General features: G+C 50.1%; 1 long non-coding RNA gene across 2 annotated transcripts in view; it reads left to right on the top strand.

Annotated features, from left to right (window-relative positions):
- LOC308197140 overlaps positions 1–26,788 on the top strand; it is a 384,945-nt gene that overhangs the window by 157,647 nt on the left and 200,510 nt on the right. The window lies entirely within an intron of this gene.

Raw genomic sequence — 26,788 nt, 5'->3', positions numbered from 1 at the left:
TTATTAGGATCATTGCCCCTGAGAATGATCAGTGGGTTTGGATTATTCCTGCGGCGATAACTAGGCCTATGTGGCTAACGGATGAATAAGCGATTAGTGATTTTAGGTCTGTCTGTCGTAGGCAGATTGAGCTAGTCATTAGGGCGCCTCATAGGGCCAGGGTTAGGAAGGGGTAGTGCAGGAGGTTGGACAGCGGGCCCATAAATAGAGTGACTCGTATAATTCCGTATCCTCCTAGCTTTAGTAGTAGGGCGGCGAGGAGTATTGAGCCTGCGATGGGTGCTTCTACGTGGGCTTTTGGCAGTCAGAGGTGTAGGCCGTATAGTGGGGCTTTTACTATGAATGCTATGAGCAGTGCTAGACCTGATAGTATTCCTGTCCATGAGGTGGATAGGGTTGGGTGGGTTAGTTGTAGGGTTGGCAGGTGCAGGGTGCCAATTTTCACGTATAGGTGTATGATTGTGATTAGCAGGGGTAGAGAGCTTACTGGCGTGTAGAATAGCAGGTAGATGCCAGCGCTTAGGCGTTCTGGTTGGTTCCCCCATCGGGTGATTAAGATTAGGGTGGGAATGAGGGTTGCTTCAAATGAGATGTAAAATAGTGCTAGTTCTGTGGTGGAAAAGGCTAGTAGGATGAATGGCTGGACTGCGACTAAGGTTGAGATAAAGATTCGTTTGCGTTGTAGGGGTTCTTGTTGCAGGTGGTTTTGGCTTGCTATGATTATGAGTGGGAGTAGTCAGCAGGATAGTACTAGGAGGGGGGATGAGATTTGGTCAATTCCTGTTCAGTTGGATAAAAATTTGTAGGGGTAGTAGGTTGGGATTAATCACTGTAGGCTTAGGGCAGCGATTAGGAGGCTGTATAAGGTGGTGTTAGTCCATAGAAATTTTGGTGGAGACAGCAGGGCTGTTGGAAGAAGTATGATTGTGGGTAGGATGATTTTTAGCATTGCAGGAGGTTTAGGTTGTGTAGATGGTCGGAGCCATGTGTGCGGGTGGAGGCTACTAGGATGGCCAGGCCTGTGCCCGCCTCACACGCTGAGAAGGTTAGCATGAGAATTGGTACCATGGTGAATGAGGAGACTTGGTTTTCGATGGATCATATTGATAGGCCTACGAATATCGATAATATTATGCTTTCAAGGCATAGTAGGGCGGATACTAGGTGGGTTCGGTGGAAGGCTAGTCCTAGTCCGCTGAAAATGAAGGCTGAGTAGAAGCTTAAATGTAGGGGTGACATAAGAAAGTTACAGGGTTGGCTGTAATCTGCTGGGTCGAAACCAGCTATCTTTTTGGTTAGACTAACTTTCTGTTATTCTGCTCATTCTAGGCCCCCTTGAATTCACTCGTAGGCCAGTCCGAGTGTTAGGAGAAGGAGGATCACTACAGTTCAGGTGAGGGTCATTAGGGGGGATTGGAGTTGGACGGCTCATGGCAGGGGGAGTAGGAGGGCGATTTCTAGGTCGAATAGGACGAACAGGATGGCTACTGAGGAAGAATCGGACTGAGAATGGTAATCGAGCAGATCCAAGTGGGTCGAATCCACATTCGTACGGTGAGAGTTTCTCTGAGTCGGGGTTTATTTGGGCGAGTCAGAAGTTTAATGCGGTTAGGGCGGCGCTTAGGATTGATGATAGGGCGAATATGAACATGAGTGCGTTCATTGCTCTCCTCTGGGTTTATACCAGATTCTAGAGATTGGAAGTCAATTGTAATTAATATACTAGAAGAGCAAGATCCTCATCAGTAGATGGTTATGTAGAGGAATAGTCAGATGACGTCTACGAAGTGTCAGTATCAGGCTGCTGCCTCGAATCCGAAGTGGTGGTCTGATGTAAAGTGGAACTTGATCAGTCGGAAGAGGCAGACGGTCAGGAAGGAGGATCCGATGATTACGTGGAGTCCGTGGAATCCAGTGGCAACGAAGAAGGTAGATCCGTAGACGCTATCGGCGATTGAGAATGGGGCTTCGTGGTATTCTATTGCTTGTAGGGCTGTGAAGTAGAATCCCAGGAGGATCGTTAGGGTTAGGGCGTGGATGGCGTGTTTTCGGTTTCCTTCTGTGATGCTGTGATGGGCTCACGTTACGGTAACGCCTGAGGCTAGTAGGATGGCTGTGTTTAGTAGGGGGACTTCTATCGGGTTGAGTGGTTTAATTCCTGTTGGGGGTCATTGGCCTCCTAGTTCTGGGGTTGGGGCCAGGCTCGAGTGGAAGAACGCTCAGAAGAACCCTAAGAAGAAGAATGCTTCGGATGTGATGAAAAGGATTATGCCGTATCGTAGGCCTTTTTGGACTGTGGGAGTGTGATGGCCTTGGAAGGTGCTTTCTCGTACAATGTCTCGTCATCATTGGAGTATTACTAGGAGTATTGAGATGAGGCCTAGGGTTAGTAGTATGGATGAGTTGTAGTGGAATCACATGATTAATCCTGAGGTTGTGAGTAGGGCGGCGGCTGCCCCGAAGATTGGTCAAGGGCTTGGGTCAACTATGTGGTATGAGTGTGCTTGGTGTGCCATTAGATGTTTTCTTGTAAGTATAGGCTTAGAAGGAGCACGAAGACGTAGGCCTGGATTATGGCTACTGCTACTTCTAGGATGGTTAGGAGTAGTAGGATGATTATTGTTAGGATGGATACTGCAGGAAGGGTGGGTATTAATGCAATGGAGGCTGTAGAGATGAGTTGGATGAGTAAGTGTCCTGCTGTAAGGTTGGCTGTAAGGCGGACTCCGAGGGCTAGGGGGCGGATTAGTAGGCTGGTTGTTTCGATCAGGATTAGTGCGGGGATTAGGGGTGTAGGGGTACCTTCGGGTAATAGGTGGGCTAAAGAGGCTGATGGTTGGTTTCGTAGGCCTGTTAGTAGTGTGGCGAGCCATAGTGGGAAGGCTAGGGCTATGTTCATAGATAGTTGGGTGGTTGGGGTGAATGTATATGGAAGGAGGCCTAGAAGGTTGATTGTAAGAAGTATGATTATTAGGGATGTAAATATTATGGCTCATTTGTGGCCATTTTTGTTGAGTGGGACTATTAGTTGTTTTGTGATTAGGTGAAGGAGTCATGTTTGGATAGTAGAAAGGCGGTTGTTGATTCATCGGTTGTTTGGGGACGGGAATAGTAGGGCTGGGAAGAGTAGGGATAGTAGGATTAAGGGGATGCCAAATAGATTGGGGCTGGAAAATTGGTCAAAGAAGCTTAGGTTCATGGTCAGGATCATGGTGTGGGTTTGGTAGTGAGGGAGGTCTTATTTGATGGGGGGTTGGTTGTGGTGAAGGCTAGTAGTTTTGGTTGGATGAGGAGTGCTAGGGTTAATCAGGTTATAATTATGATTGAAAATCATGGTGCGGGGTTAAGCTGTGGCATATCATTAAGGAGGGGGAAGTCCCTCTTTGGCTAGCTTAAAAGGCTAGTGCTGTTGCATAGCTTCTTAATGATTAGGATGATGATAGAAGGGACGATCAGGCCTCGAAATGTGGGAGTGGGGTTGATTCTACTACAATGGGTATGTAGCTGTGATTAGCCCCGCAAATTTCTGAGCATTGTCCGTAAAAAATCCCAGGCCGGGTGGTAATGAATGAAGTTTGGTTTAGTCGGCCTGGGATTGCGTCTGTTTTAACTCCGAGCGTTGGGACTGCTCAGGAGTGGAGTACGTCTCCTGCAGTAATGATCACGCGGATGGGGGATTCTATTGGGATAACTACGCGGTGGTCAACTTCTAGCAGTCGGAAGTGGCCGTTGGGTAAGTCTGGGGTGGGCACTATGTAGGAGTCGAATGATAGGTCTTTGAAGTCTGTGTATTCGTAGCTTCAGTATCATTGGTGGCCGATGGCTTTTAGGGTGAGGTCTGGTTCATCGATTTTGTCCATTATGTAGAGGATTTGTAGGGATGGGAGGGCGAGGAGTACCAGGACGATAGCAGGTAGGATTGTCCAGATCAGCTCTACTTCTTGGGCGTCTACAGCATTGGACGAGAGTTTTTCTGTTAGTATGTGGGCTAAAAGGTAGAGAACTAGGCTGCAGATAGCTAGGGCAACGATTAGGGCGTGGTCGTGGAATTCAACGAGTTCTTCTATGATGGGTGATGAGGCGTCTTGGAATCCTAGTTGGGAGTGGTTGGCCACATGAGATGTACAGGATTTTTACCTGTGATTTAGTCTTGACAAGGCTATGTAATTGGTTTACTAACGTCTCATAAGAAAGAAGCATGAGCGGTTAATGCAGTTGGCTTGAAACCAGCATGTGAGGGTTCGATTCCTTCCTTTCTTGTACTTGGACGAAGGCCGGTTCCTCGAAAGTATGGTATGGGGGAGGGCAGCCGTGGATTCATTCAACGTTTGTGGTAGTTAGTTCTGGTTGTAGGACTTTTCGTTTGGCCGAAAAGGCTTCTCAGATGATGAATATTAGTATGATTACGGCTACTATTGAGATTAGGGAGCCGATGGAGGAAATGGTGTTTCATAGTGTGTAGGCGTCGGGATAGTCCGAGTATCGTCGGGGTATTCCTGCTAGGCCTAGGAAGTGCTGGGGGAAGAACGTTAGGTTTACTCTTGTAAATATTACCCCGAAGTGGGCTTTTGCTCATGTTTGGTGTAGGGTAAACCCAGTGAGTAGTGGGAATCAGTGAGTAAATCCTGCTAGAATGGCAAAGACGGCGCCTATGGATAGGACGTAGTGGAAGTGGGCAACTACGTAGTACGTGTCGTGCAGGGCGATGTCTAGGGAAGAGTTTGCAAGAACGATTCCTGTTAATCCTCCGATGGTAAATAGGAAGATAAATCCTAGAGCTCATAGTATTGGGGGGGTCTCATTTGATTGTTCCTCCGTGCAGGGTGGCTAGTCAGCTAAATACTTTGATTCCGGTAGGGATGGCAATGATTATAGTGGCTGATGTAAAGTAGGCTCGGGTATCAACGTCTATTCCTACTGTAAACATGTGGTGAGCTCAGACGATGAATCCTAGGAAGCCGATGGATAGTATGGCTCAGACTATTCCCATGTAGCCGAAGGGCTCCTTTTTGCCTGAGTAGTACGTGACTACGTGTGAGATGATTCCGAACCCCGGTAGGATCAGAATATAGACTTCTGGGTGTCCGAAGAATCAGAATAGGTGTTGGTACAGGATTGGGTCTCCTCCTCCAGCGGGGTCGAAGAATGTGGTGTTTAGGTTTCGATCAGTTAGTAATATTGTAATACCGGCGGCGAGTACGGGGAGTGATAGAAGGAGTAGGATGGCGGTAATTAGTACGGATCAGACAAATAGTGTCCACTTCCACTACGTCCTATCCATAGGCGCCGTCTTTGCCATTCTAGCAGGATTTACTCACTGATTCCCACTACTCACTGGGTTTACCCTACACCAAACATGAGCAAAAGCCCACTTCGGGGTAATATTTACAGGAGTAAACCTAACGTTCTTCCCCCAGCACTTCCTAGGCCTAGCAGGAATACCCCGACGATACTCGGACTATCCCGACGCCTACACACTATGAAACACCATTTCCTCCTAGTCCTAGGACTTAGAGAAACTCCAGTACTAAAAATAGTAAACACAAGCAATAATTTCATATACTTCACTCTCACTCACCACTCAACTATCAGCTAACCACACCCCCGTCCACATAGCTTAACACAAAGCATGGCACTGAACTTTCCAAGATGGCAGAAAACATGCCTGCGGACAAAAGACTTAGTCCTAACCTTACGGTTGGTTTTTGCTAAATATATACATGCAAGTATCCGTGCCCCAGTGTAAACGCCCTCGACCACCTACCCCCATACAGGCCTTGAGGAGCGGGTATCAGGCACACCCAAGTAGTAGCCCAAGACGCCTCGCTAAGCCACGCCCCCACGGGTATTCAGCAGTAATTAACATTAAGCAATGAGTGCAAACTTGACTTAGTTATAGCAACAGCCTAACTTCAAGGGTTGGTAAATCTTGTGCCAGCCACCGCGGTCATACAAGAAACCCAAATCAACCGTCCTATTGACACGGCGTAAAGAGTGGTAAAATGCCTATCCTAGCTAACTAAGATCAAAATGCAACTGAGCTGTCATAAGCCCAAGATGCACCTAAACACACCATTAAGATGATCTTAGGAACTAACGACTGATTTAAACCCACGAAAGCCAGGGCCCAAACTGGGATTAGATACCCCACTATGCCTGGCCCTAAATCTTGATACTTACTTTACCGAAGTATCCGCCAGAGAACTACGAGCACAAACGCTTAAAACTCTAAGGACTTGGCGGTGCCCCAAACCCACCTAGAGGAGCCTGTTCTACAATCGATAATCCCCGATTAACCCAACCACCCCTTGCCAACACAGCCTACATACCGCCGTCGCCAGCCCACCTCGAATGAGAGCACAACAGTGGACACAATAGCACCCCGCTAATAAGACAGGTCAAGGTATAGCCTATGGAGTGGAAGAAATGGGCTACATTCCCTATTCATAGGGCACACGGAAAGAAGCGTGAAACCACTTCTGGAAGGCGGATTTAGCAGTAAAGTGGGACAATAGAGCCTACTTTAAGCCGGCCCTGGGGCACGTACATACCGCCCGTCACCCTCCTCAAAAGCCACATCCCACATAACTAATACCATAAATACGCTGAAGATGAGGTAAGTCGTAACAAGGTAAGTGTACCGGAAGGTGTACTTAGAATATCAAGACGTAGCTATAACACCAAAGCACTCAGCTTACACCTGAAAGATATCTACTAGACCGGATCGTCTTGAAGCCCCCCCTCTAGCTCAACCACACAAATAGTACACCAAAACTAAAGAATTTACTAAACTAATTAAACTAAAGCATTTTACAGTCTTAGTATAGGCGATAGAAAAGACACTTAGACGCGATAGAGACCCCAGTACCGTAAGGGAAAGATGAAATAGCAGTGAAACAATCAAAGCGACAGACAGCAAAGATCAACCCTTGTACCTTTTGCATCATGGTTTAGCGAGAACAACCAAGCAAAGTGAACTAAAGTTTGCCCCCCCGAAACCCAAGCGAGCTACTTTCAAGCAGTTAAAGAGAGCGAACCCGTCTCTGTTGCAAAAGAGTGGGATGACTTGTCAGTAGAGGTGAAAAGCCAACCGAGCTGGGTGATAGCTGGTTACCTGTGAAACGAATCTAAGTTCCCCCTTAATCCTCCCTACCGGACATCCTGAACCCTAATGAGATGATTAAGAGCTATTTAATGGAGGGACAGCTCCATTAAAAAAGGACACAACCTCGACTAGCGGATAATTCTTACTACTGATCCTACCGTGGGCCCTAAAACAGCCATCAAAAAAGAGTGCGTCAAAGCTCCACCACCTAAAAATACCAAAATAAGATGATTCCCTTATCACAAACAGGTCAACCTATGAATATAGGAGAATTAATGCTAAAATAAGTAACTCAGGGCCACACCCCTCTAACGGCGCAAGCTTACATAGAAACATTATTAACAGACCTAGACAGATACAAAAACCCCTACAAGACCACGTATTAACTAACCCTGTTAACCCGACTCAGGAGCGCCTATAAGAGCGATTAAAATCTGTGAAAGGAACTCGGCAAATTAATAAGGCCCGACTGTTTACCAAAAACATAGCCTTCAGCAAATTAAACAAGTATTGAAGGTGATGCCTGCCCGGTGACTTAGGTTTAACGGCCGCGGTATCCTAACCGTGCAAAGGTAGCGCAATCAATTGTCCCATAAATCGAGACTTGTATGAATGGCTAAACGAGGTCTTAACTGTCTCTCACAGATAATCAGTGAAATTGATCTCCCCGTGCAAAAGCGGGGATGTGAACATAAGACGAGAAGACCCTGTGGAACTTAAAAATCAACGACCACCGCGAATCCTCAATCAACCCCACTGGGGCCACTACCATCGCAGAGCCTGGTCGATATTTTTCGGTTGGGGCGACCTTGGAGGAGAACAAATCCTCCAAAAACAAGACCATACCTCTTTACCTAGAGCTACCCCTCAAAGTGCTAACAGTGACCAGACCCAATATAATTGATTAATGGACCAAGCTACCCCAGGGATAACAGCGCAATCCCCCTCAAGAGCCCATATCGACAGGGGGGTTTACGACCTCGATGTTGGATCAGGACATCCTAATGGTGCAGCCGCTATTAAGGGTTCGTTTGTTCAACGATTAACAGTCCTACGTGATCTGAGTTCAGACCGGAGCAATCCAGGTCGGTTTCTATCTATGACACACTCTCCCCAGTACGAAAGGACCGGGAAAGTGGGGCCAATACCACAAGCACGCCCCCCCCCTCTAAGCAGTGAAACCAACTAAACCGTGAAGAGGGCCTTCCCCCACCACTTTCAATCCTAGAAAAGGACCAGCTAGAGTGGCAGAGCCCGGCAAGTGCAGAAGGCTTAAGCCCTTTCCCCAGAGGTTCAAATCCTCTCCCTAGCTTCACCCATGATTCAAATAACAACACTAAGCTGCCTCGTTATATCCCTCCTATACATCATCCCAATCCTGATTGCCGTAGCCTTCCTAACCCTAGTAGAACGGAAAATCCTAAGCTACATACAATCCCGCAAAGGCCCTAACGTTGTCGGGCCTTTTGGCCTACTTCAACCATTTGCGGACGGACTGAAACTATTTACCAAAGAGCCCATCCGACCCTCTACCTCTTCCCCACTTCTATTCATTCTGATACCAATACTAGCCCTTGTCCTAGCCCTCACCACTTGAGCACCACTACCACTCCCATTTCCCCTAGCAGATCTAAACCTCGGAGTTCTCTTCCTAATAGCCATGTCAAGCCTAGCCGTCTACTCAGTCCTATGATCAGGCTGAGCCTCGAACTCAAAATACGCACTAATCGGAGCCCTACGGGCAGTAGCACAGACCATTTCATACGAAGTGACACTGGCCATAATCCTGCTATCAATAATCATACTAAGCGGAAGCTACACACTCAGCTCCTTTGCCGTCGCACAGGAGCCTCTGTACTTCATTTTCTCCTCATGACCCCTAGCAATAATATGATACGTATCCACCCTAGCAGAGACAAACCGAGCTCCTTTTGACCTCACAGAGGGTGAATCTGAGCTAGTCTCAGGGTTTAACGTTGAATACGCCGCAGGACCCTTCGCCTTATTCTTCCTAGCTGAATATGCGAACATTATGCTAATAAATACACTTACAGCCATCATATTCCTAAACCCAAGCGCCCTAGGGCCACCCACAGAACTATTCCCCGTCATCCTAGCCACAAAAGTCCTCCTACTATCTTCTGGTTTCTTATGGGTCCGAGCTTCATACCCACGATTCCGATATGACCAACTAATGCACCTACTATGAAAAAACTTCCTACCCCTCACACTAGCTCTGTGCCTCTGACACATCAGCATACCTATCTGCTATGCAGGCCTACCTCCTTACATAAGGAAATGTGCCTGAACTACAAAGGGTCACTATGATAAAGTGAACATAGAGGTATAACAGCCCTCTCATTTCCTGTTGACCTTAGAAAAGTAGGAATTGAACCCACACAAGAGAAATCAAAATTCTCCATACTTCCCTTATATTATTTTCTAGTAGAGTCAGCTAATCAAGCTATCGGGCCCATACCCCGAAAATGATGGTTTAACCCCCTCCTCTACTAATGAACCCTTACGCGACCCCAATCATAACCTTCAGCCTCATCTTGGGCACCACAATCACAATTTCCAGCAACCACTGAGTTCTGGCCTGGACAGGACTGGAGATCAACGCACTAGCCATCATTCCCCTAATTGCCAAATCCCACCACCCACGAGCAGTAGAAGCCGCAACGAAATACTTCCTAACCCAAGCAGCTGCTTCCGCCCTGGTCCTATTCTCTAGCATAACCAATGCCTGAGTCACCGGCCAATGAGACATCACACAAATAAACCACCCAACCTCCTGTCTACTACTGACAGCAGCAATCGCTATTAAACTGGGCCTAGTGCCATTTCACTTCTGATTCCCAGAAGTACTACAAGGATCGCCACTAATAACAGCCCTGCTACTCTCGACCCTCATAAAATTCCCCCCACTAACCCTGCTCCTACTAACATCCAAATCCCTCGACCCAGCTCTACTCACCGCCATGGCCCTAGCCTCAACAGCACTAGGAGGCTGAATAGGACTGAACCAAACACAAACACGCAAAATCCTAGCCTTCTCGTCCATCTCCCACTTAGGCTGAATCGCCATCATCCTAGTTTACAGCCCCAAATTGGCCTTACTTACCTTCTACCTATACACAATCATAACATCAGCCGTATTCCTAGCCCTTAACAAAATCAAAGCCCTTAACCTATCCATGATCACAACCTCATGAACAAAAACCCCAGTGCTAAACGCCACCCTAATACTAGTACTTTTATCCCTAGCAGGCCTCCCCCCATTAACAGGCTTTATACCAAAGTGACTTATCATCCAAGAACTAACTAAACAGGAAATAACACCAGCAGCCATGGCAATTGCCATGCTATCACTGCTCAGCCTCTTCTTCTACCTACGCCTCGCATACCACTCAACAATTACCCTTCCCCCCAACTCCTCTAACCACATAAAACAATGATACACTAGCAAAGCCCCAAGCACACCTACTGCGGTCCTTGCCTCACTATCAATCCTCTTACTTCCCCTGTCCCCAATAATACATGCCATTGTCTAGAAACTTAGGATAACACCCCAAACCGAAGGCCTTCAAAGCCTTAAATAAGAGTTAAACCCTCTTAGTTTCTGCACATTAAGACTTACAGAATATTAACCTGTATCTTCTGAATGCAAGTCAGACGCTTTAATTAAGCTAAAGCCTCCCTAGACAGATGGGCTTCGATCCCACAAAACTCTAGTTAACAGCTAAATGCCTAAACCAATTGGCTTCTGCCTACAAAGACCCTGACGCACCCTAGTGCGCATCGATGAGCTTGCAACTCAACATGAATTTCACTACAGAGCCGATAAGAAGAGGAATTAAACCTCTGTAAAAAGGACTACAGCCTAACGCTTCAACACTCAGCCATCTTACCCGTCACCTTCATCAACCGATGACTATTTTCCACTAACCATAAGGATATTGGCACCCTGTACCTCATCTTCGGGGCATGAGCAGGAATAGTCGGCACCGCACTCAGCCTATTAATCCGCGCAGAACTAGGACAACCAGGAACTCTCCTAGGCGACGACCAAATTTACAATGTAATCGTTACCGCTCACGCCTTTGTAATAAGCTTCTTTATAGTCATACCCATCATGATCGGAGGATTCGGCAACTGATTAGTCCCCCTCATAATCGGTGCCCCCGACATAGCATTCCCGCGAATAAACAACATAAGCTTTTGACTCCTCCCCCCATCATTCCTCCTCCTACTAGCCTCATCCACTGTAGAAGCTGGCGCCGGCACAGGCTGAACTGTCTACCCTCCCCTAGCAGGTGACCTTGCCCACGCCGGAGCTTCAGTAGACCTGGCTATCTTCTCACTCCACTTAGCCGGTATCTCCTCCATCCTTGGGGCCATCAACTTTATCACCACAGCCATCAACATAAAACCCCCCGCACTCTCACAATACCAAACCCCACTATTTGTCTGATCCGTACTAATTACCGCCATCCTACTCCTTCTATCACTCCCCGTACTCGCCGCCGGTATTACAATATTACTAACTGATTGAAACCTAAACACCACATTCTTCGACCCCGCTGGAGGAGGAGACCCAATCCTGTACCAACACCTATTCTGATTCTTCGGACACCCAGAAGTCTATATTCTGATCCTACCGGGGTTTGGAATCATCTCACACGTAGTCACGTACTACTCAGGCAAAAAGGAGCCCTTCGGCTACATGGGAATAGTCTGAGCCATACTATCCATCGGCTTCCTAGGATTCATCGTCTGAGCTCACCACATGTTTACAGTAGGAATAGACGTTGATACCCGAGCCTACTTTACATCAGCCACTATAATCATTGCCATCCCTACCGGAATCAAAGTATTTAGCTGACTAGCCACCCTGCACGGAGGAACAATCAAATGAGACCCCCCCAATACTATGAGCTCTAGGATTTATCTTCCTATTTACCATCGGAGGATTAACAGGAATCGTTCTTGCAAACTCTTCCCTAGACATCGCCCTGCACGACACGTACTACGTAGTTGCCCACTTCCACTACGTCCTATCCATAGGCGCCGTCTTTGCCATTCTAGCAGGATTTACTCACTGATTCCCACTACTCACTGGGTTTACCCTACACCAAACATGAGCAAAAGCCCACTTCGGGGTAATATTTACAGGAGTAAACCTAACGTTCTTCCCCCAGCACTTCCTAGGCCTAGCAGGAATACCCCGACGATACTCGGACTATCCCGACGCCTACACACTATGAAACACCATTTCCTCCATCGGCTCCCTAATCTCAATAGTAGCCGTAATCATACTAATATTCATCATCTGAGAAGCCTTTCCGGCCAAACGAAAAGTCCTACAACCAGAACTAACTACCACAAACGTTGAATGAATCCACGGCTGCCCTCCCCCATACCATACTTTCGAGGAACCGGCCTTCGTCCAAGTACAAGAAAGGAAGGAATCGAACCCTCGCATGCTGGTTTCAAGCCAACTGCATTAACCGCTCATGCTTCTTTCTTATGAGACGTTAGTAAACCAATTACATAGCCTTGTCAAGACTAAATCACAGGTAAAAATCCTGTACATCTCATGTGGCCAACCACTCCCAACTAGGATTCCAAGACGCCTCATCACCCATCATAGAAGAACTCGTTGAATTCCACGACCACGCCCTAATCGTTGCCCTAGCTATCTGCAGCCTAGTTCTCTACCTTTTAGCCCACATACTAACAGAAAAAACTCTCGTCCAATGCTGTAGACGCCCAAGAAGTAGAGCTGATCTGGACAATCCTACCTGCTATCGTCCTGGTACTCCTCGCCCTCCCATCCCTACAAATCCTCTACATAATGGACAAAATCGACGAACCAGACCTCACCCTAAAAGCCATCGGCCACCAATGATACTGAAGCTACGAATACACAGACTTCAAAGACCTATCATTCGACTCCTACATAGTGCCCACCCCAGACTTACCCAACGGCCACTTCCGACTGCTAGAAGTTGACCACCGCGTAGTTATCCCAATAGAATCCCCCATCCGCGTGATCATTACTGCAGGAGACGTACTCCACTCCTGAGCAGTCCCAACGCTCGGAGTTAAAACAGACGCAATCCCAGGCCGACTAAACCAAACTTCATTCATTACCACCCGGCCTGGGATTTTTTACGGACAATGCTCAGAAATTTGCGGGGCTAATCACAGCTACATACCCATTGTAGTAGAATCAACCCCACTCCCACATTTCGAGGCCTGATCGTCCCTTCTATCATCATCCTAATCATTAAGAAGCTATGCAACAGCACTAGCCTTTTAAGCTAGCCAAAGAGGGACTTCCCCCTCCTTAATGATATGCCACAGCTTAACCCCGCACCATGATTTTCAATCATAATTATAACCTGATTAACCCTAGCACTCCTCATCCAACCAAAACTACTAGCCTTCACCACAACCAACCCCCCATCAAATAAGACCTCCCTCACTACCAAACCCACACCATGATCCTGACCATGAACCTAAGCTTCTTTGACCAATTTTCCAGCCCCAATCTATTTGGCATCCCCTTAATCCTACTATCCCTACTCTTCCCAGCCCTACTATTCCCGTCCCCAAACAACCGATGAATCAACAACCGCCTTTCTACTATCCAAACATGACTCCTTCACCTAATCACAAAACAACTAATAGTCCCACTCAACAAAAATGGCCACAAATGAGCCATAATATTTACATCCCTAATAATCATACTTCTTACAATCAACCTTCTAGGCCTCCTTCCATATACATTCACCCCAACCACCCAACTATCTATGAACATAGCCCTAGCCTTCCCACTATGGCTCGCCACACTACTAACAGGCCTACGAAACCAACCATCAGCCTCTTTAGCCCACCTATTACCCGAAGGTACCCCTACACCCCTAATCCCCGCACTAATCCTGATCGAAACAACCAGCCTACTAATCCGCCCCCTAGCCCTCGGAGTCCGCCTTACAGCCAACCTTACAGCAGGACACTTACTCATCCAACTCATCTCTACAGCCTCCATTGCATTAATACCCACCCTTCCTGCAGTATCCATCCTAACAATAATCATCCTACTACTCCTAACCATCCTAGAAGTAGCAGTAGCCATAATCCAGGCCTACGTCTTCGTGCTCCTTCTAAGCCTATACTTACAAGAAAACATCTAATGGCACACCAAGCACACTCATACCACATAGTTGACCCAAGCCCTTGACCAATCTTCGGGGCAGCCGCCGCCCTACTCACAACCTCAGGATTAATCATGTGATTCCACTACAACTCATCCATACTACTAACCCTAGGCCTCATCTCAATACTCCTAGTAATACTCCAATGATGACGAGACATTGTACGAGAAAGCACCTTCCAAGGCCATCACACTCCCACAGTCCAAAAAGGCCTACGATACGGCATAATCCTTTTCATCACATCCGAAGCATTCTTCTTCTTAGGGTTCTTCTGAGCGTTCTTCCACTCGAGCCTGGCCCCAACCCCAGAACTAGGAGGCCAATGACCCCCAACAGGAATTAAACCACTCAACCCGATAGAAGTCCCCCTACTAAACACAGCCATCCTACTAGCCTCAGGCGTTACCGTAACGTGAGCCCATCACAGCATCACAGAAGGAAACCGAAAACACGCCATCCACGCCCTAACCCTAACGATCCTCCTGGGATTCTACTTCACAGCCCTACAAGCAATAGAATACCACGAAGCCCCATTCTCAATCGCCGATAGCGTCTACGGATCTACCTTCTTCGTTGCCACTGGATTCCACGGACTCCACGTAATCATCGGATCCTCCTTCCTGACCGTCTGCCTCTTCCGACTGATCAAGTTCCACTTTACATCAGACCACCACTTCGGATTCGAGGCAGCAGCCTGATACTGACACTTCGTAGACGTCATCTGACTATTCCTCTACATAACCATCTACTGATGAGGATCTTGCTCTTCTAGTATATTAATTACAATTGACTTCCAATCTCTAGAATCTGGTATAAACCCAGAGGAGAGCAATGAACGCACTCATGTTCATATTCGCCCTATCATCAATCCTAAGCGCCGCCCTAACCGCATTAAACTTCTGACTCGCCCAAATAAACCCCGACTCAGAGAAACTCTCACCGTACGAATGTGGATTCGACCCACTTGGATCTGCTCGATTACCATTCTCAGTCCGATTCTTCCTCAGTAGCCATCCTGTTCGTCCTATTCGACCTAGAAATCGCCCTCCTACTCCCCCTGCCATGAGCCGTCCAACTCCAATCCCCCCTAATGACCCTCACCTGAACTGTAGTGATCCTCCTTCTCCTAACACTCGGACTGGCCTACGAGTGAATTCAAGGGGGCCTAGAATGAGCAGAATAACAGAAAGTTAGTCTAACCAAAAAGATAGCTGGTTTCGACCCAGCAGATTACAGCCAACCCTGTAACTTTCTTATGTCGCCCCTACATTTAAGCTTCTACTCAGCCTTCATTTTCAGCGGACTAGGACTAGCCTTCCACCGAACCCACCTAGTATCCGCCCTACTATGCCTTGAAAGCATAATATTATCGATATTCGTAGGCCTATCAATATGATCCATCGAAAACCAAGTCTCCTCATTCACCATGGTACCAATTCTCATGCTAACCTTCTCAGCGTGTGAGGCGGGCACAGGCCTGGCCATCCTAGTAGCCTCCACCCACACACATGGCTCCGACCATCTACACAACCTAAACCTCCTGCAATGCTAAAAATCATCCTACCCACAATCATACTTCTTCCAACAGCCCTGCTGTCTCCACCAAAATTTCTATGGACTAACACCACCTTATACAGCCTCCTAATCGCTGCCCTAAGCCTACAGTGATTAATCCCAACCTACTACCCCTACAAATTTTTATCCAACTGAACAGGAATTGACCAAATCTCATCCCCCCTCCTAGTACTATCCTGCTGACTACTCCCACTCATAATCATAGCAAGCCAAAACCACCTGCAACAAGAACCCCTACAACGCAAACGAATCTTTATCTCAACCTTAGTCGCAGTCCAGCCATTCATCCTACTAGCCTTTTCCACCACAGAACTAGCACTATTTTACATCTCATTTGAAGCAACCCTCATTCCCACCCTAATCTTAATCACCCGATGGGGGAACCAACCAGAACGCCTAAGCGCTGGCATCTACCTGCTATTCTACACGCCAGTAAGCTCTCTACCCCTGCTAATCACAATCATACACCTATACGTGAAAATTGGCACCCTGCACCTGCCAACCCTACAACTAACCCACCCAACCCTATCCACCTCATGGACAGGAATACTATCAGGTCTAGCACTGCTCATAGCATTCATAGTAAAAGCCCCACTATACGGCCTACACCTCTGACTGCCAAAAGCCCACGTAGAAGCACCCATCGCAGGCTCAATACTCCTCGCCGCCCTACTACTAAAGCTAGGAGGATACGGAATTATACGAGTCACTCTATTTATGGGCCCGCTGTCCAACCTCCTGCACTACCCCTTCCTAACCCTGGCCCTATGAGGCGCCCTAATGACTAGCTCAATCTGCCTACGACAGACAGACCTAAAATCACTAATCGCTTATTCATCCGTTAGCCACATAGGCCTAGTTATCGCCGCAGGAATAATCCAAACCCACTGATCATTCTCAGGGGCAATGATCCTAATAATTTCCCATGGACTAACTTCCTCCATACTATTCTGCCTAGCCAACACAAACTATGAACGTACGCACAGCCGAATTCTACTACTCACACGAGGCCTACAACCTCTCCTACCACTCATAGCTACCTGATGATTGCTGGCCAATCTAACAAACATAGCCTTACCCCCAACAACAAACCTCATAGCAGAGCTAACCATTATAATCACCTTATTCAACTGATCTGCCTTCACGATCATCCTAACAGGAATCGCAACCCTACTAACCGCCTCCTACACCTTATTCATACTACTAATGACCCAACGAGGCTCAATCCCCTCCCACATCACATCTATGCAAAACTCAACCACGCGAGAACACCTGCTCATAACACTCCACATTATCCCAATATTCCTCCTAATCCTCAAACCCGAACTGATCTCCGGAATCCCCTCATGCAAGTATAGTTTAAACCAAACATTAGACTGTGATTCTAAGAATAGAAGTTCAAACCTTCTTACCTGCCGAGGGGAGGGTTTAACCAACAAGAGCTGCTAACTCTTACATCTGAGCCTAAAACCTCAGCCCCCTTACTTTTAAAGGATAACAGCAATCCACTGGTCTTAGGAACCACCCATCTTGGTGCAAATCCAAGTAAAAGTAGTGAACCCCACACTACTAATCAACTCCCTCACACTACTCACGCTGACAATCCTCCTAACCCCAATCATCCTGCCATTTCTATTTAAAAACTTTAAAAACACCCCACAAGCCACCACCCGCGCTGTTAAAACCGCATTCCTAATTAGCCTAGCCCCTACAACCGCATTCATCTACTCGGGAATAGAATCTGTCACCTGCCACTGGGAGTGAAAATTCATTATAAACTTTAAAATCCCCCTGAGCCTAAAAATAGACCAATACTCAATAACATTTCTTCCAATCGCCCTATTTGTAACATGATCAATCCTACAATTCGCCATATGATACATGGCCTCAGAGCCATACGTAACAAAATTTTTCACCTACCTACTGACATTCCTAGTCGCCATACTCCTCCTAACAACCGCAAACAACATATTCCTCCTATTCGTAGGCTGGGAAGGAGTACGAATCATGTCCTTCCTTCTCATCGGCTGATGACAAGGCCGAGCAGATGCCAACACCGCCGCCCTACAAGCCGTAATCTACAACCGAATCGGAGACGTCGGACTGATCCTGAGCATAGCATGACTAGCTTCAACATTCAACACCTGAGAGATCCAACAAGCCGTACACCCCCACCAAACCCCAATCCTCCCCCTCATAGGATTAATCCTCGCAGCCGCAGGAAAATCCGCCCAATTTGGACTCCACCCATGACTGCCCGCAGCAATAGAAGGCCCCACCCCAGTATCAGCCCTACTGCACTCCAGTACCATAGTAGTAGCCGGAATCTTCCTGCTCATCCGCATGCACCCCCTGCTAGCCACCAACCAGACAGCCCTAACTGCCTGCCTATGCCTAGGTGCTCTATCAACCCTATTCGCTGCCACATGCGCCCTAACCCAAAATGACATCAAAAAAATCATTGCTTTCTCAACATCCAGCCAACTAGGACTAATAATAGTCACTATCGGACTAAACCTCCCACAACTAGCCTTCCTACACATCTCAACCCATGCCTTCTTTAAAGCCATACTATTCCTATGCTCAGGGTCTATCATCCACAACCTAAACGGAGAACAAGATATCCGAAAGATAGGAGGCCTACAGAAAATACTCCCAGTCACTACTTCCTGCCTAACCATCGGAAACCTGGCGCTGATAGGAACCCCATTCCTAGCCGGATTCTACTCAAAAGACCTCATCATCGAAAGCTTAAACACATCATACCTAAATACTTGAGCCCTACTCCTAACCCTTATAGCCACAGCATTCACCGCAACCTACAGCATCCGCATAACCATCCTAGTCCAAGCTGGACAAACCCGAATCCCCCCAATAGTATCAATAAACGAAAACAACCCACTAATCACCGCCCCCCTAACCCGACTCGCCCTAGGCAGCATTACAGCAGGAATAATCATTACCTCTTTCATCACACCAACCAAAACCCCCCCAATAACCATACCCCTTATCACCAAAACCGCTGCCATCCTCATAACAATCCTAGGAATCATCCTAGCCCTAGAACTATCGAACATAACACACACCCTCACTCACCCCAAACCAAACCCCCTCATAAACTTCTCCTCTGCATTAGGGTACTTCAACCCCCTAGTACACCGATTCTTCTCCAAAAACCTACTAGAAAAGGGACAAAACATTGCCCTACACTTGATCGACCTCTCCTGACTCGAAAAAATAGGGCCAGAGGGCCTTGCTGAACTACAAGTAGCCGCAAGCAAAGCCGCAACCTCAATACACACAGGGCTAATTAAGGCCTACCTAGGATCCTTCGCCCTCTCCATCCTGGTAATAATCCTAATAACACACAGACTCACTAATGGCCCCTAACATCCGCAAATCCCATCCCCTACTAAAAATAATCAACAACTCCCTAATCGACCTACCCGCCCCCTCCAACATCTCTGCCTGATGAAACTTCGGCTCCCTTCTAGCCATCTGCTTAGCCACACAAATCCTAACAGGCCTGCTACTAGCCATACACTACACCGCAGACACTTCACTCGCCTTCTCCTCAGTAGCTCACACATGCCGAGACGTCCAGTACGGATGGCTCATCCGCAACCTCCACGCCAACGGTGCTTCGCTCTTCTTTATCTGCATCTACTTACACATCGGACGAGGCCTCTACTACGGCTCCTACCTATACAAAGAAACCTGAAACACAGGAGTAATCCTCCTACTCACCCTAATAGCAACTGCCTTCGTAGGGTATGTCCTCCCATGAGGACAAATGTCATTCTGAGGGGCCACCGTAATCACCAACCTATTCTCAGCCATCCCGTACATTGGGCAAACTCTAGTAGAATGAGCCTGAGGAGGATTCTCAGTAGACAATCCAACCTTAACCCGATTCTTCGCCATCCACTTCCTACTGCCCTTCCTAATTGCAGGAATCACCCTAGTCCACCTAACCTTCCTACACGAATCAGGCTCAAATAACCCACTAGGAATCGTATCAGACTGCGACAAAATCCCATTCCACCCATACTTCTCCATTAAAGACAGCTTAGGGCTTACCCTAATAATCACCCCTCTAATAGCACTAGCCCTATTTTCACCGAACCTCCTGGTTCTTGGAATCCTAGTTGGGAGTGGTTGGCCACATGAGATGTACAGGATTTTTACCTGTGATTTAGTCTTGACAAGGCTATGTAATTGGTTTACTAACGTCTCATAAGAAAGAAGCATGAGCAGTTAATGCAGTTGGCTTGAAACCCATCCCCAGTGGTGCAAGTGCACTCTCTGAACTCACTGAAGTGCATCCCCAGTGGTGCCAGTGCACTCTCTGCACTCACTGCACTGCATCCCCAGTGGTGCCAGTGCAATCACTGGACTCACTGCAGAGCATCCCCAGTGGTGCCAGTGCACTCTGTGGACTCACTGTAGTGCATCCCCAGTGGTGCCAGTGCACTCTCTGGACTCACTGCACTGCATCCCCAGTGGTGCCAGTGCAATCTCTGGACTCACTGCAGTGCATCCCCAGTGGTGCCAGTGCACTCTCTGGACTCACTGCACTGCAGCCCCAGTGGTGCCAGTGCACTCTCTGGGCTCACTGCAGTGCATCCCCAGTGGTGCCAGTGCACTCTCTTGACTCACTGCACTGCATCCCCAGTGGTGCCAGTGTACTCACTGGACTCACTGCACTGCATCCCCAGTGGTGCCAGTGCGCTCTCTGGAGTCACAGCACTGCATCCCCAGTGGTGCCAGTGCAATCTCTGGACTCACTGCACTGCATCCCCAGTGGTGCCAGTGCACTCTCTGGACTCACTGAAGTGCATCCCCATTGGTGCCATTGAACTCTCTGCACTCACTGCACTGCATCCCCAGTGGTGCCAGTGCACTCACTGGACTGACTGCACTGCATCCCCAGTGGTGCCAGTGCGCTCTCCGGAGTCACAGCACTGCATTCCCAGTGGTGCCAGTGCACTCACTGGACACACTGTACTGCATCACAGGTGGTGCCAGTGCACTCTCTGCACTCACTGCAGTGCATCCCCAGTGGTGCCAGTGCATTCACTGGACTCACTGGACTGCATCACCAGTGGTGCCAGTGCAATCTCTGGACTCACTGCACTGCATCCCCAGTGGTGCCAGTGCACTCTCTGGACTCACTGCACTGCATCCCCAGTGGTGCCAGTGCAGTCTCTGGACTCACTGCAGTGCATCCCCAGTGGTGCCAGAGCACTCTCTGGACTCACTGCACTGCATCCCCAGTGGTGCCAGTGCACTCTCTGGACTCACTGCACCGCATCCCCAGTGGTGTCAGTACACTCTCTGGACTCACTGAAGTGCATCCCCAGTGGTGCCAGTGCACTCTCTGGACTCACTAAACTGCATCACCAGTGGTGCCAGTGCACTCTCTGGACTCACTGCACTGCATCCCCAGTGGTGCCAGTGCAATCTCTGGACTCACTGTAGTGCATCCCCAGTGGTGCCAGTGCACTCTCTGGACTCACTGCAGTGCATCCCCAGTGGTGCCAGTGCACTCTCTGGACTCACTGCAGTGCATCCCCAGTGGTGCCAGTGCACTCTCTGGACTCACTGCACTGCATCCCCAGTGGTGCCAGTGCACTCTCTGCACTCACTGCACTGCATTCCCAGTGGTGCCAGTGAAGTCTCTGGACTCACTGCACTGCATCCCCAGTGGTGCCAGTGCACTCTCTGGACTCACTGCACTGCATCCCCACTGCTGCCAGTGCACTCTCTGGACTCACTGCACTGCATCCCCAGTGGTGCCAGTGCACTCTCTGGACTCACTGCACTGCATCCCCAGTGGTGCCAGTGCACTCTCTCGAGTCACTGCACTACATCCCCAGTAGTGCCAGTGCACTCACTGGACTTACTGTACTGCATCATCGGTGGTGCCAGTGCACTCTCTGGACTCACTTCACTGCATCCCCAGTGGTGCCAGTGCACTCTCTGGACTCACTGCACTGCAGGCCCAGTGGTACCAGTGCACTCACTGGACTCACTGTACTGCATCACCAGTGGTGCCAGTGCACTCTCTGGACTCACTGCACTGCATCCCCAGTGGTGCCAGTGCACTCTCTGGACTCACTGTAGTGCATCCCCAGTGGTGCCAGTGCACTCACTGGACTCACTGCACTGCATCCCCAGTGGTGCCAGTGCACTCTCTGGACTCACTGCACTGCATCCCCAGTGGTGCCAGTGCACTCTCTGGACTCACTGTAGTGCATCCCCAGTGGTGCCAGTGCACTCTCTGGACTCACTGCAGTGCATCCCCAGTGGTGCCAGTGCACTCTCTGCACTCACTTCACTGCATCCCCAGTGGTGCCAGTGCACTCTCTGGACTCACTGCACTGCATCCCCAGTGGTGCCAGTGAAGTCTTTGGACTCACTGCACTGCATCCCCAGTGTTGCCAGTGCACTCTGTGGAGTCACTCAAGTGCATCCCCAGTGGTGCCAGTGCACTCTCTGGACTCACTGCACTGCATGTCCAGTGGTGCCAGTGCACTCTCTGGACTCACTGTACTGCATCCCCACTGATGCCAGTGCACTATGTGGACTCACTGTACTGCATCCCCAGTGGTGATAGTGCACTCTCTGGACTAACTGCAGTGCATCCCCAGTGGTGCCAGTGCACTCTCTGGACTCACTGCAGTGCATCCCCAGTGGTGCCAGTGCACTCTCTGGTCTCACTGCACTGCATCCCCAGTGGTGCCAGTGCAGTCTCTGGACTCACTGCACTGCATCCCCAGTGGTGCCAGTGCACTGTCTGGACTCACTGCAGTGCATCCCCAGTGGTGTCAGTGCACTCTCTGGACTCACTGTACTGCACCCCCAGTGGTGCCAGTGCACTCACTGGACTGACTGCACTGCATCCCCAGTGGTGCCAGTGCGCTCTCTGGAGTCACAGCACTGCATCCCCAGTGGTGCCAGTGCACTCTCTGGACTCACTGCAGTGCATCCCCAGTGGTGCCAGTGCACTCTCTGGACTCACTGTACTGCATCACCAGTGGTGCCAGTGCACTCTCTGGACTCACTGCACTGCATCCCCAGTGGTGCCAGTGCACTCTCTGGACTCACTGCACTGCATCTCCAGTTTTGCCCGTGAAGTCTTTGGACTCACTGCACTGCATCCCCAGTGGTGCCAGTGCACTCTCTGGACTCACTGCACTGCATCCCCAGTGGTGCCAGTGCACTCTCTGGACTCACTGCACTGCATGCCCAGTGGTGCCAGTGCACTCTCTGGACTAACTGTACTGCATCCCCACTGGTACCAGTGCACTCTGTGGACTCACTGTACTGCATCCCCAGTGGTGACAGTGCACTCTCTGGACTCACTGCACTGCATCCCCAGTGGTGCCAGTGCACTCTCTGGACTCACTGCAGTGCATCCCCAGTGGTGCCAGTGCACTCTCTGGACTCACTGCACTGCATACCCAGTGGTGCCAGTGCACTCTCTGGACTCACTGCAGTGCATCCACAGTGGTGCCAGTGCACTCACTGGACTCACTGCAGTGCATTCCATCTGGTGCCAGTGCACTCTCTGGACTCACTGCACTGCATTCCCAGTGGTGCCAGTGCACTCTCTGGACTCACTGCACTGCATCCCCAGTGGTGCCAGTGCATTCTCTGGACTCACTGCAGTGCGTCCCCAGTGGTGCCACTGCAATCTCTGGACTCACTGCAGTGCATCCCCAGTGGTGCCACTGCACACTCTGGACTCACTGCACTGCATCCCCAGTGGTGCCAGTGCACTCTCTGGACTCACTGCACTGCATCCCCAGTGTTCACAGTGCACTCTCTGCACTCACTACACTGCATCCCCAGTGGTGCCAGTGCACTCTCTGGACTCACTGCACTGCATCCCCAGTGGTGCCAGTGCACTCTGTGGACTCACTGCACTGCATCCCCGGTGGTGTCAGTGCACTCTCTGGACTCACTGATGTGCATCCCCAGTGGTGCCAGTGCACTCTCTGGACTCACTGTACTGCATCCCCAGTGGAGCCCGTGCACTCTCTGGACTCACTGTACTGCATCCCCAGTGTTGCCAGTGCACTCTCTGGAGTAACTGCAGTGCATCCCCAGTGGTGCCAAAGCACTCTCTGGACTCCCGGCACCGCATCCCCAGTGGTGCCAGTGCACTCTCTGGGCTCACTGCAGTGCATCCCCAGTGGTGCCAGTGCACTCTCTTGACTCACTGCACTGCATCACCTGTGCTGCCAGTACACTCTCTGGACTCACTGCACTGCATCCCCAGTGGTGCCAGTGCACTCTCTGGACTCACTGCACTGCATCTCCAATGGTGCCAGTGCACTCTCTGGACTCACTGCACTGCATCCCCAGTGGTGCCAGTGCACTCTGTGGACTCACTGAAGTGCATCCCCATTGGTGCCAGTGCACTCTCTGGACTCACTGCACTGCATCCCCAGTGGTGCCAGTGCACTCTCTGGACTCAATGCACTGCATCCCAAGTGGTGCCAGTGCACTCTCTGGAGTCACTGCACTGCATCCCCAGTGGTGCCAGTGCACTCTCTCGAGTCACTGCACTACATCCCCAGTGGTGCCAGTGCACTCACTGGACTCACTGTACTGCATCATCAGTGGTGCCAGTGCACTCTCTGGACTCACTGCAGTGCATCCCCAGTGGTGCCAGTGCACTCTCTGGACTCACTGCACTGCATCACCAGTGGTGCCAGTGCACTCACTGGACTCACTATACTGCATCACCAGTGGTGCCAGTGCACTCTCTGGACTCACTGCACTGCATCCCCAGTGTTGCCAGTGCATTCACTGGACTCACTGTACTGCATCTCCAGTGGTGCCAGTGCACTCTCTGGGCTCACTGCAGTGCATCCCCAAGGGTGCCAGTGCACTCTCTGGACTCACTGCAGTGCATCCCCAGTGGTGCCAGTGCGCTCTCTGGAGTCACAGCACTGCATCCCCAGTGGTGCCAGTGCAATCTCTGGACTCACTGCACTGCATCCCCAGTGGTGCCAGTGCACTCTCTGGACTCACTGAAGTGCATTCTCAGTGGTGCCAGTGCACTCTCTGGACTCACTGCACTGCATCCCCAGTGGTGCCAGTGCACTCACTGGACTGACTACACTGCATCCCCAGTGGTGCCAGTGCGCTCTCCGGAGTCACAGCACTGCATCCCCAGTGGTGCCAGTGCACTCACTGGACACACTGTACTGCATCACAGGTGGTGCCAGTGCACTCTCTGCACTCACTGCACAGCATCCCCAGTGGTGCCAGTGCATTCACTGGACTCACTGCAGTGCATCCCCAGTGGTGCCAGTGCAGTCTCTGGACTCACTGCACCGCATCCCCAGTGGTGTCAGTGCACTCTCTGGACTCACTGAAGTGCATCCCCAGTGGTGCCAGTGCACTCTCTGGACTCACTGCAGTGCATCCCCAGTGGTGCCAGTGCACTCTCTGGACTCACTGCACTGCATCCCCAGTGGTGCCAGTGCAATCCCTGGACTCACTGTAGTGCATCCCCAGTGGTGCCAGTGCACTCTCTGGACTCACTGCAGTGCATCCCCAGTGGTGCCAGTGCACTCTCTGGACTCACTGTACTGCATCACCAGTGGTGCCAGTGCACTCTCTGGACTCACTGCAGTGCATTCCCAGTGGTTCCAGTGCACTCTCTGGACTCACTGCAGTGCATCCCCAGTGGCGCCAGTGCACTCTCTGGACTCACTGCACTGCATCCCCAGTGGTGTCAGTGCACTCTCTGCACTCACTGCACTGCATTCCCAGTGGTGCCAGTGAAGTCTCTGGACTCACTGCACTGCATCCCCAGTGGTGCCAGTGCACTCTCTGGACTCACTGCACTGCATCCCCACTGCTGCCAGTGCACTCTCTGGACTCACTGCACTGCATCCCCAGTGGTGCCAGTGCACTCTCTGGACTCACTGCACTGCACCCCAGTGGTGCCAGTGCACTCTCTCGAGTCACTGCACTACATCCCCAGTAGTGCCAGTGCACTTCACTGGACTCACTGTACTGCATCATCGGTGGTGCCAGTGCACTCTCTGGACTCACTGCAGTGCATCCCCAGTGGTGCCAGTGTACTCTCTGGACTCACTGCACTGCAGGCCCAGTGGTACCAGTGCACTCACTGGACTCACTGTACTGCATCCCCAGTGGTGCCAGTGCACTCTCTGGACTCACTGCACGGCATCCCCAGTGCTTCCAGTGCATTCACTGGACTCACTGTACTGCATCTCCACTGGTGCCAGTGCACTCTCTGGACTCACTGCACTGCATCCCCAGTGGTGCCAGTGCACTCTCTGGACTCACTGCACTGCATCCCCAGTGGTGCCAGTGTACTCACAGGATTCACTGCACTGCATCCCCAGTGGTGCTAGTGCAGTCTCTGGACTCACTGCAGTGCATCCCCAGTGGTGCCAGTGCACTCTCTGGACTCACTGTACTGCATCCCCACTGGTACCAGTGCACTCTGTGGACTCACTGTACTGCATCCCCAGTGGTGACAGTGCACTCTCTGGACTCACTGCAGTGCATCCCCAGTGGTGCCAGTGCACTCTCTGGACTCACTGCAGTGCATCCACAGTGGTGCCAGTGCACTCACTGGACTCACTGCAGTGCATTCCCTCTGGTGCCAGTGCACTCTCTGGACTCACTGCACTGCATCCCCAGTGGTGCCAGTGCACTCTCTGGACTCACTGCACTGCATCCCCAGTGGTGCCAGTGCACTCTCTGGACTCACTGCAGTGCATCACCAGTGGTGCCAGTGCACTCTCTGGACTCACTGAGGTGCATCCCCAGTGGTGCCAGTGCAATCTCTGGACTCACTGCACTGCATCACCAGTGGTGCCAGTGCACACTC

This window comes from Anser brachyrhynchus (genome assembly GCF_964034855.1).
Source record: "Anser brachyrhynchus genome assembly, chromosome: 6".
Taxonomy (NCBI): Eukaryota; Metazoa; Chordata; class Aves; order Anseriformes; family Anatidae; genus Anser; species Anser brachyrhynchus.
The sequence above is the reverse complement of the archived record's forward strand: the minus strand, read 5'-3'. Positions and strand labels throughout refer to the sequence as shown.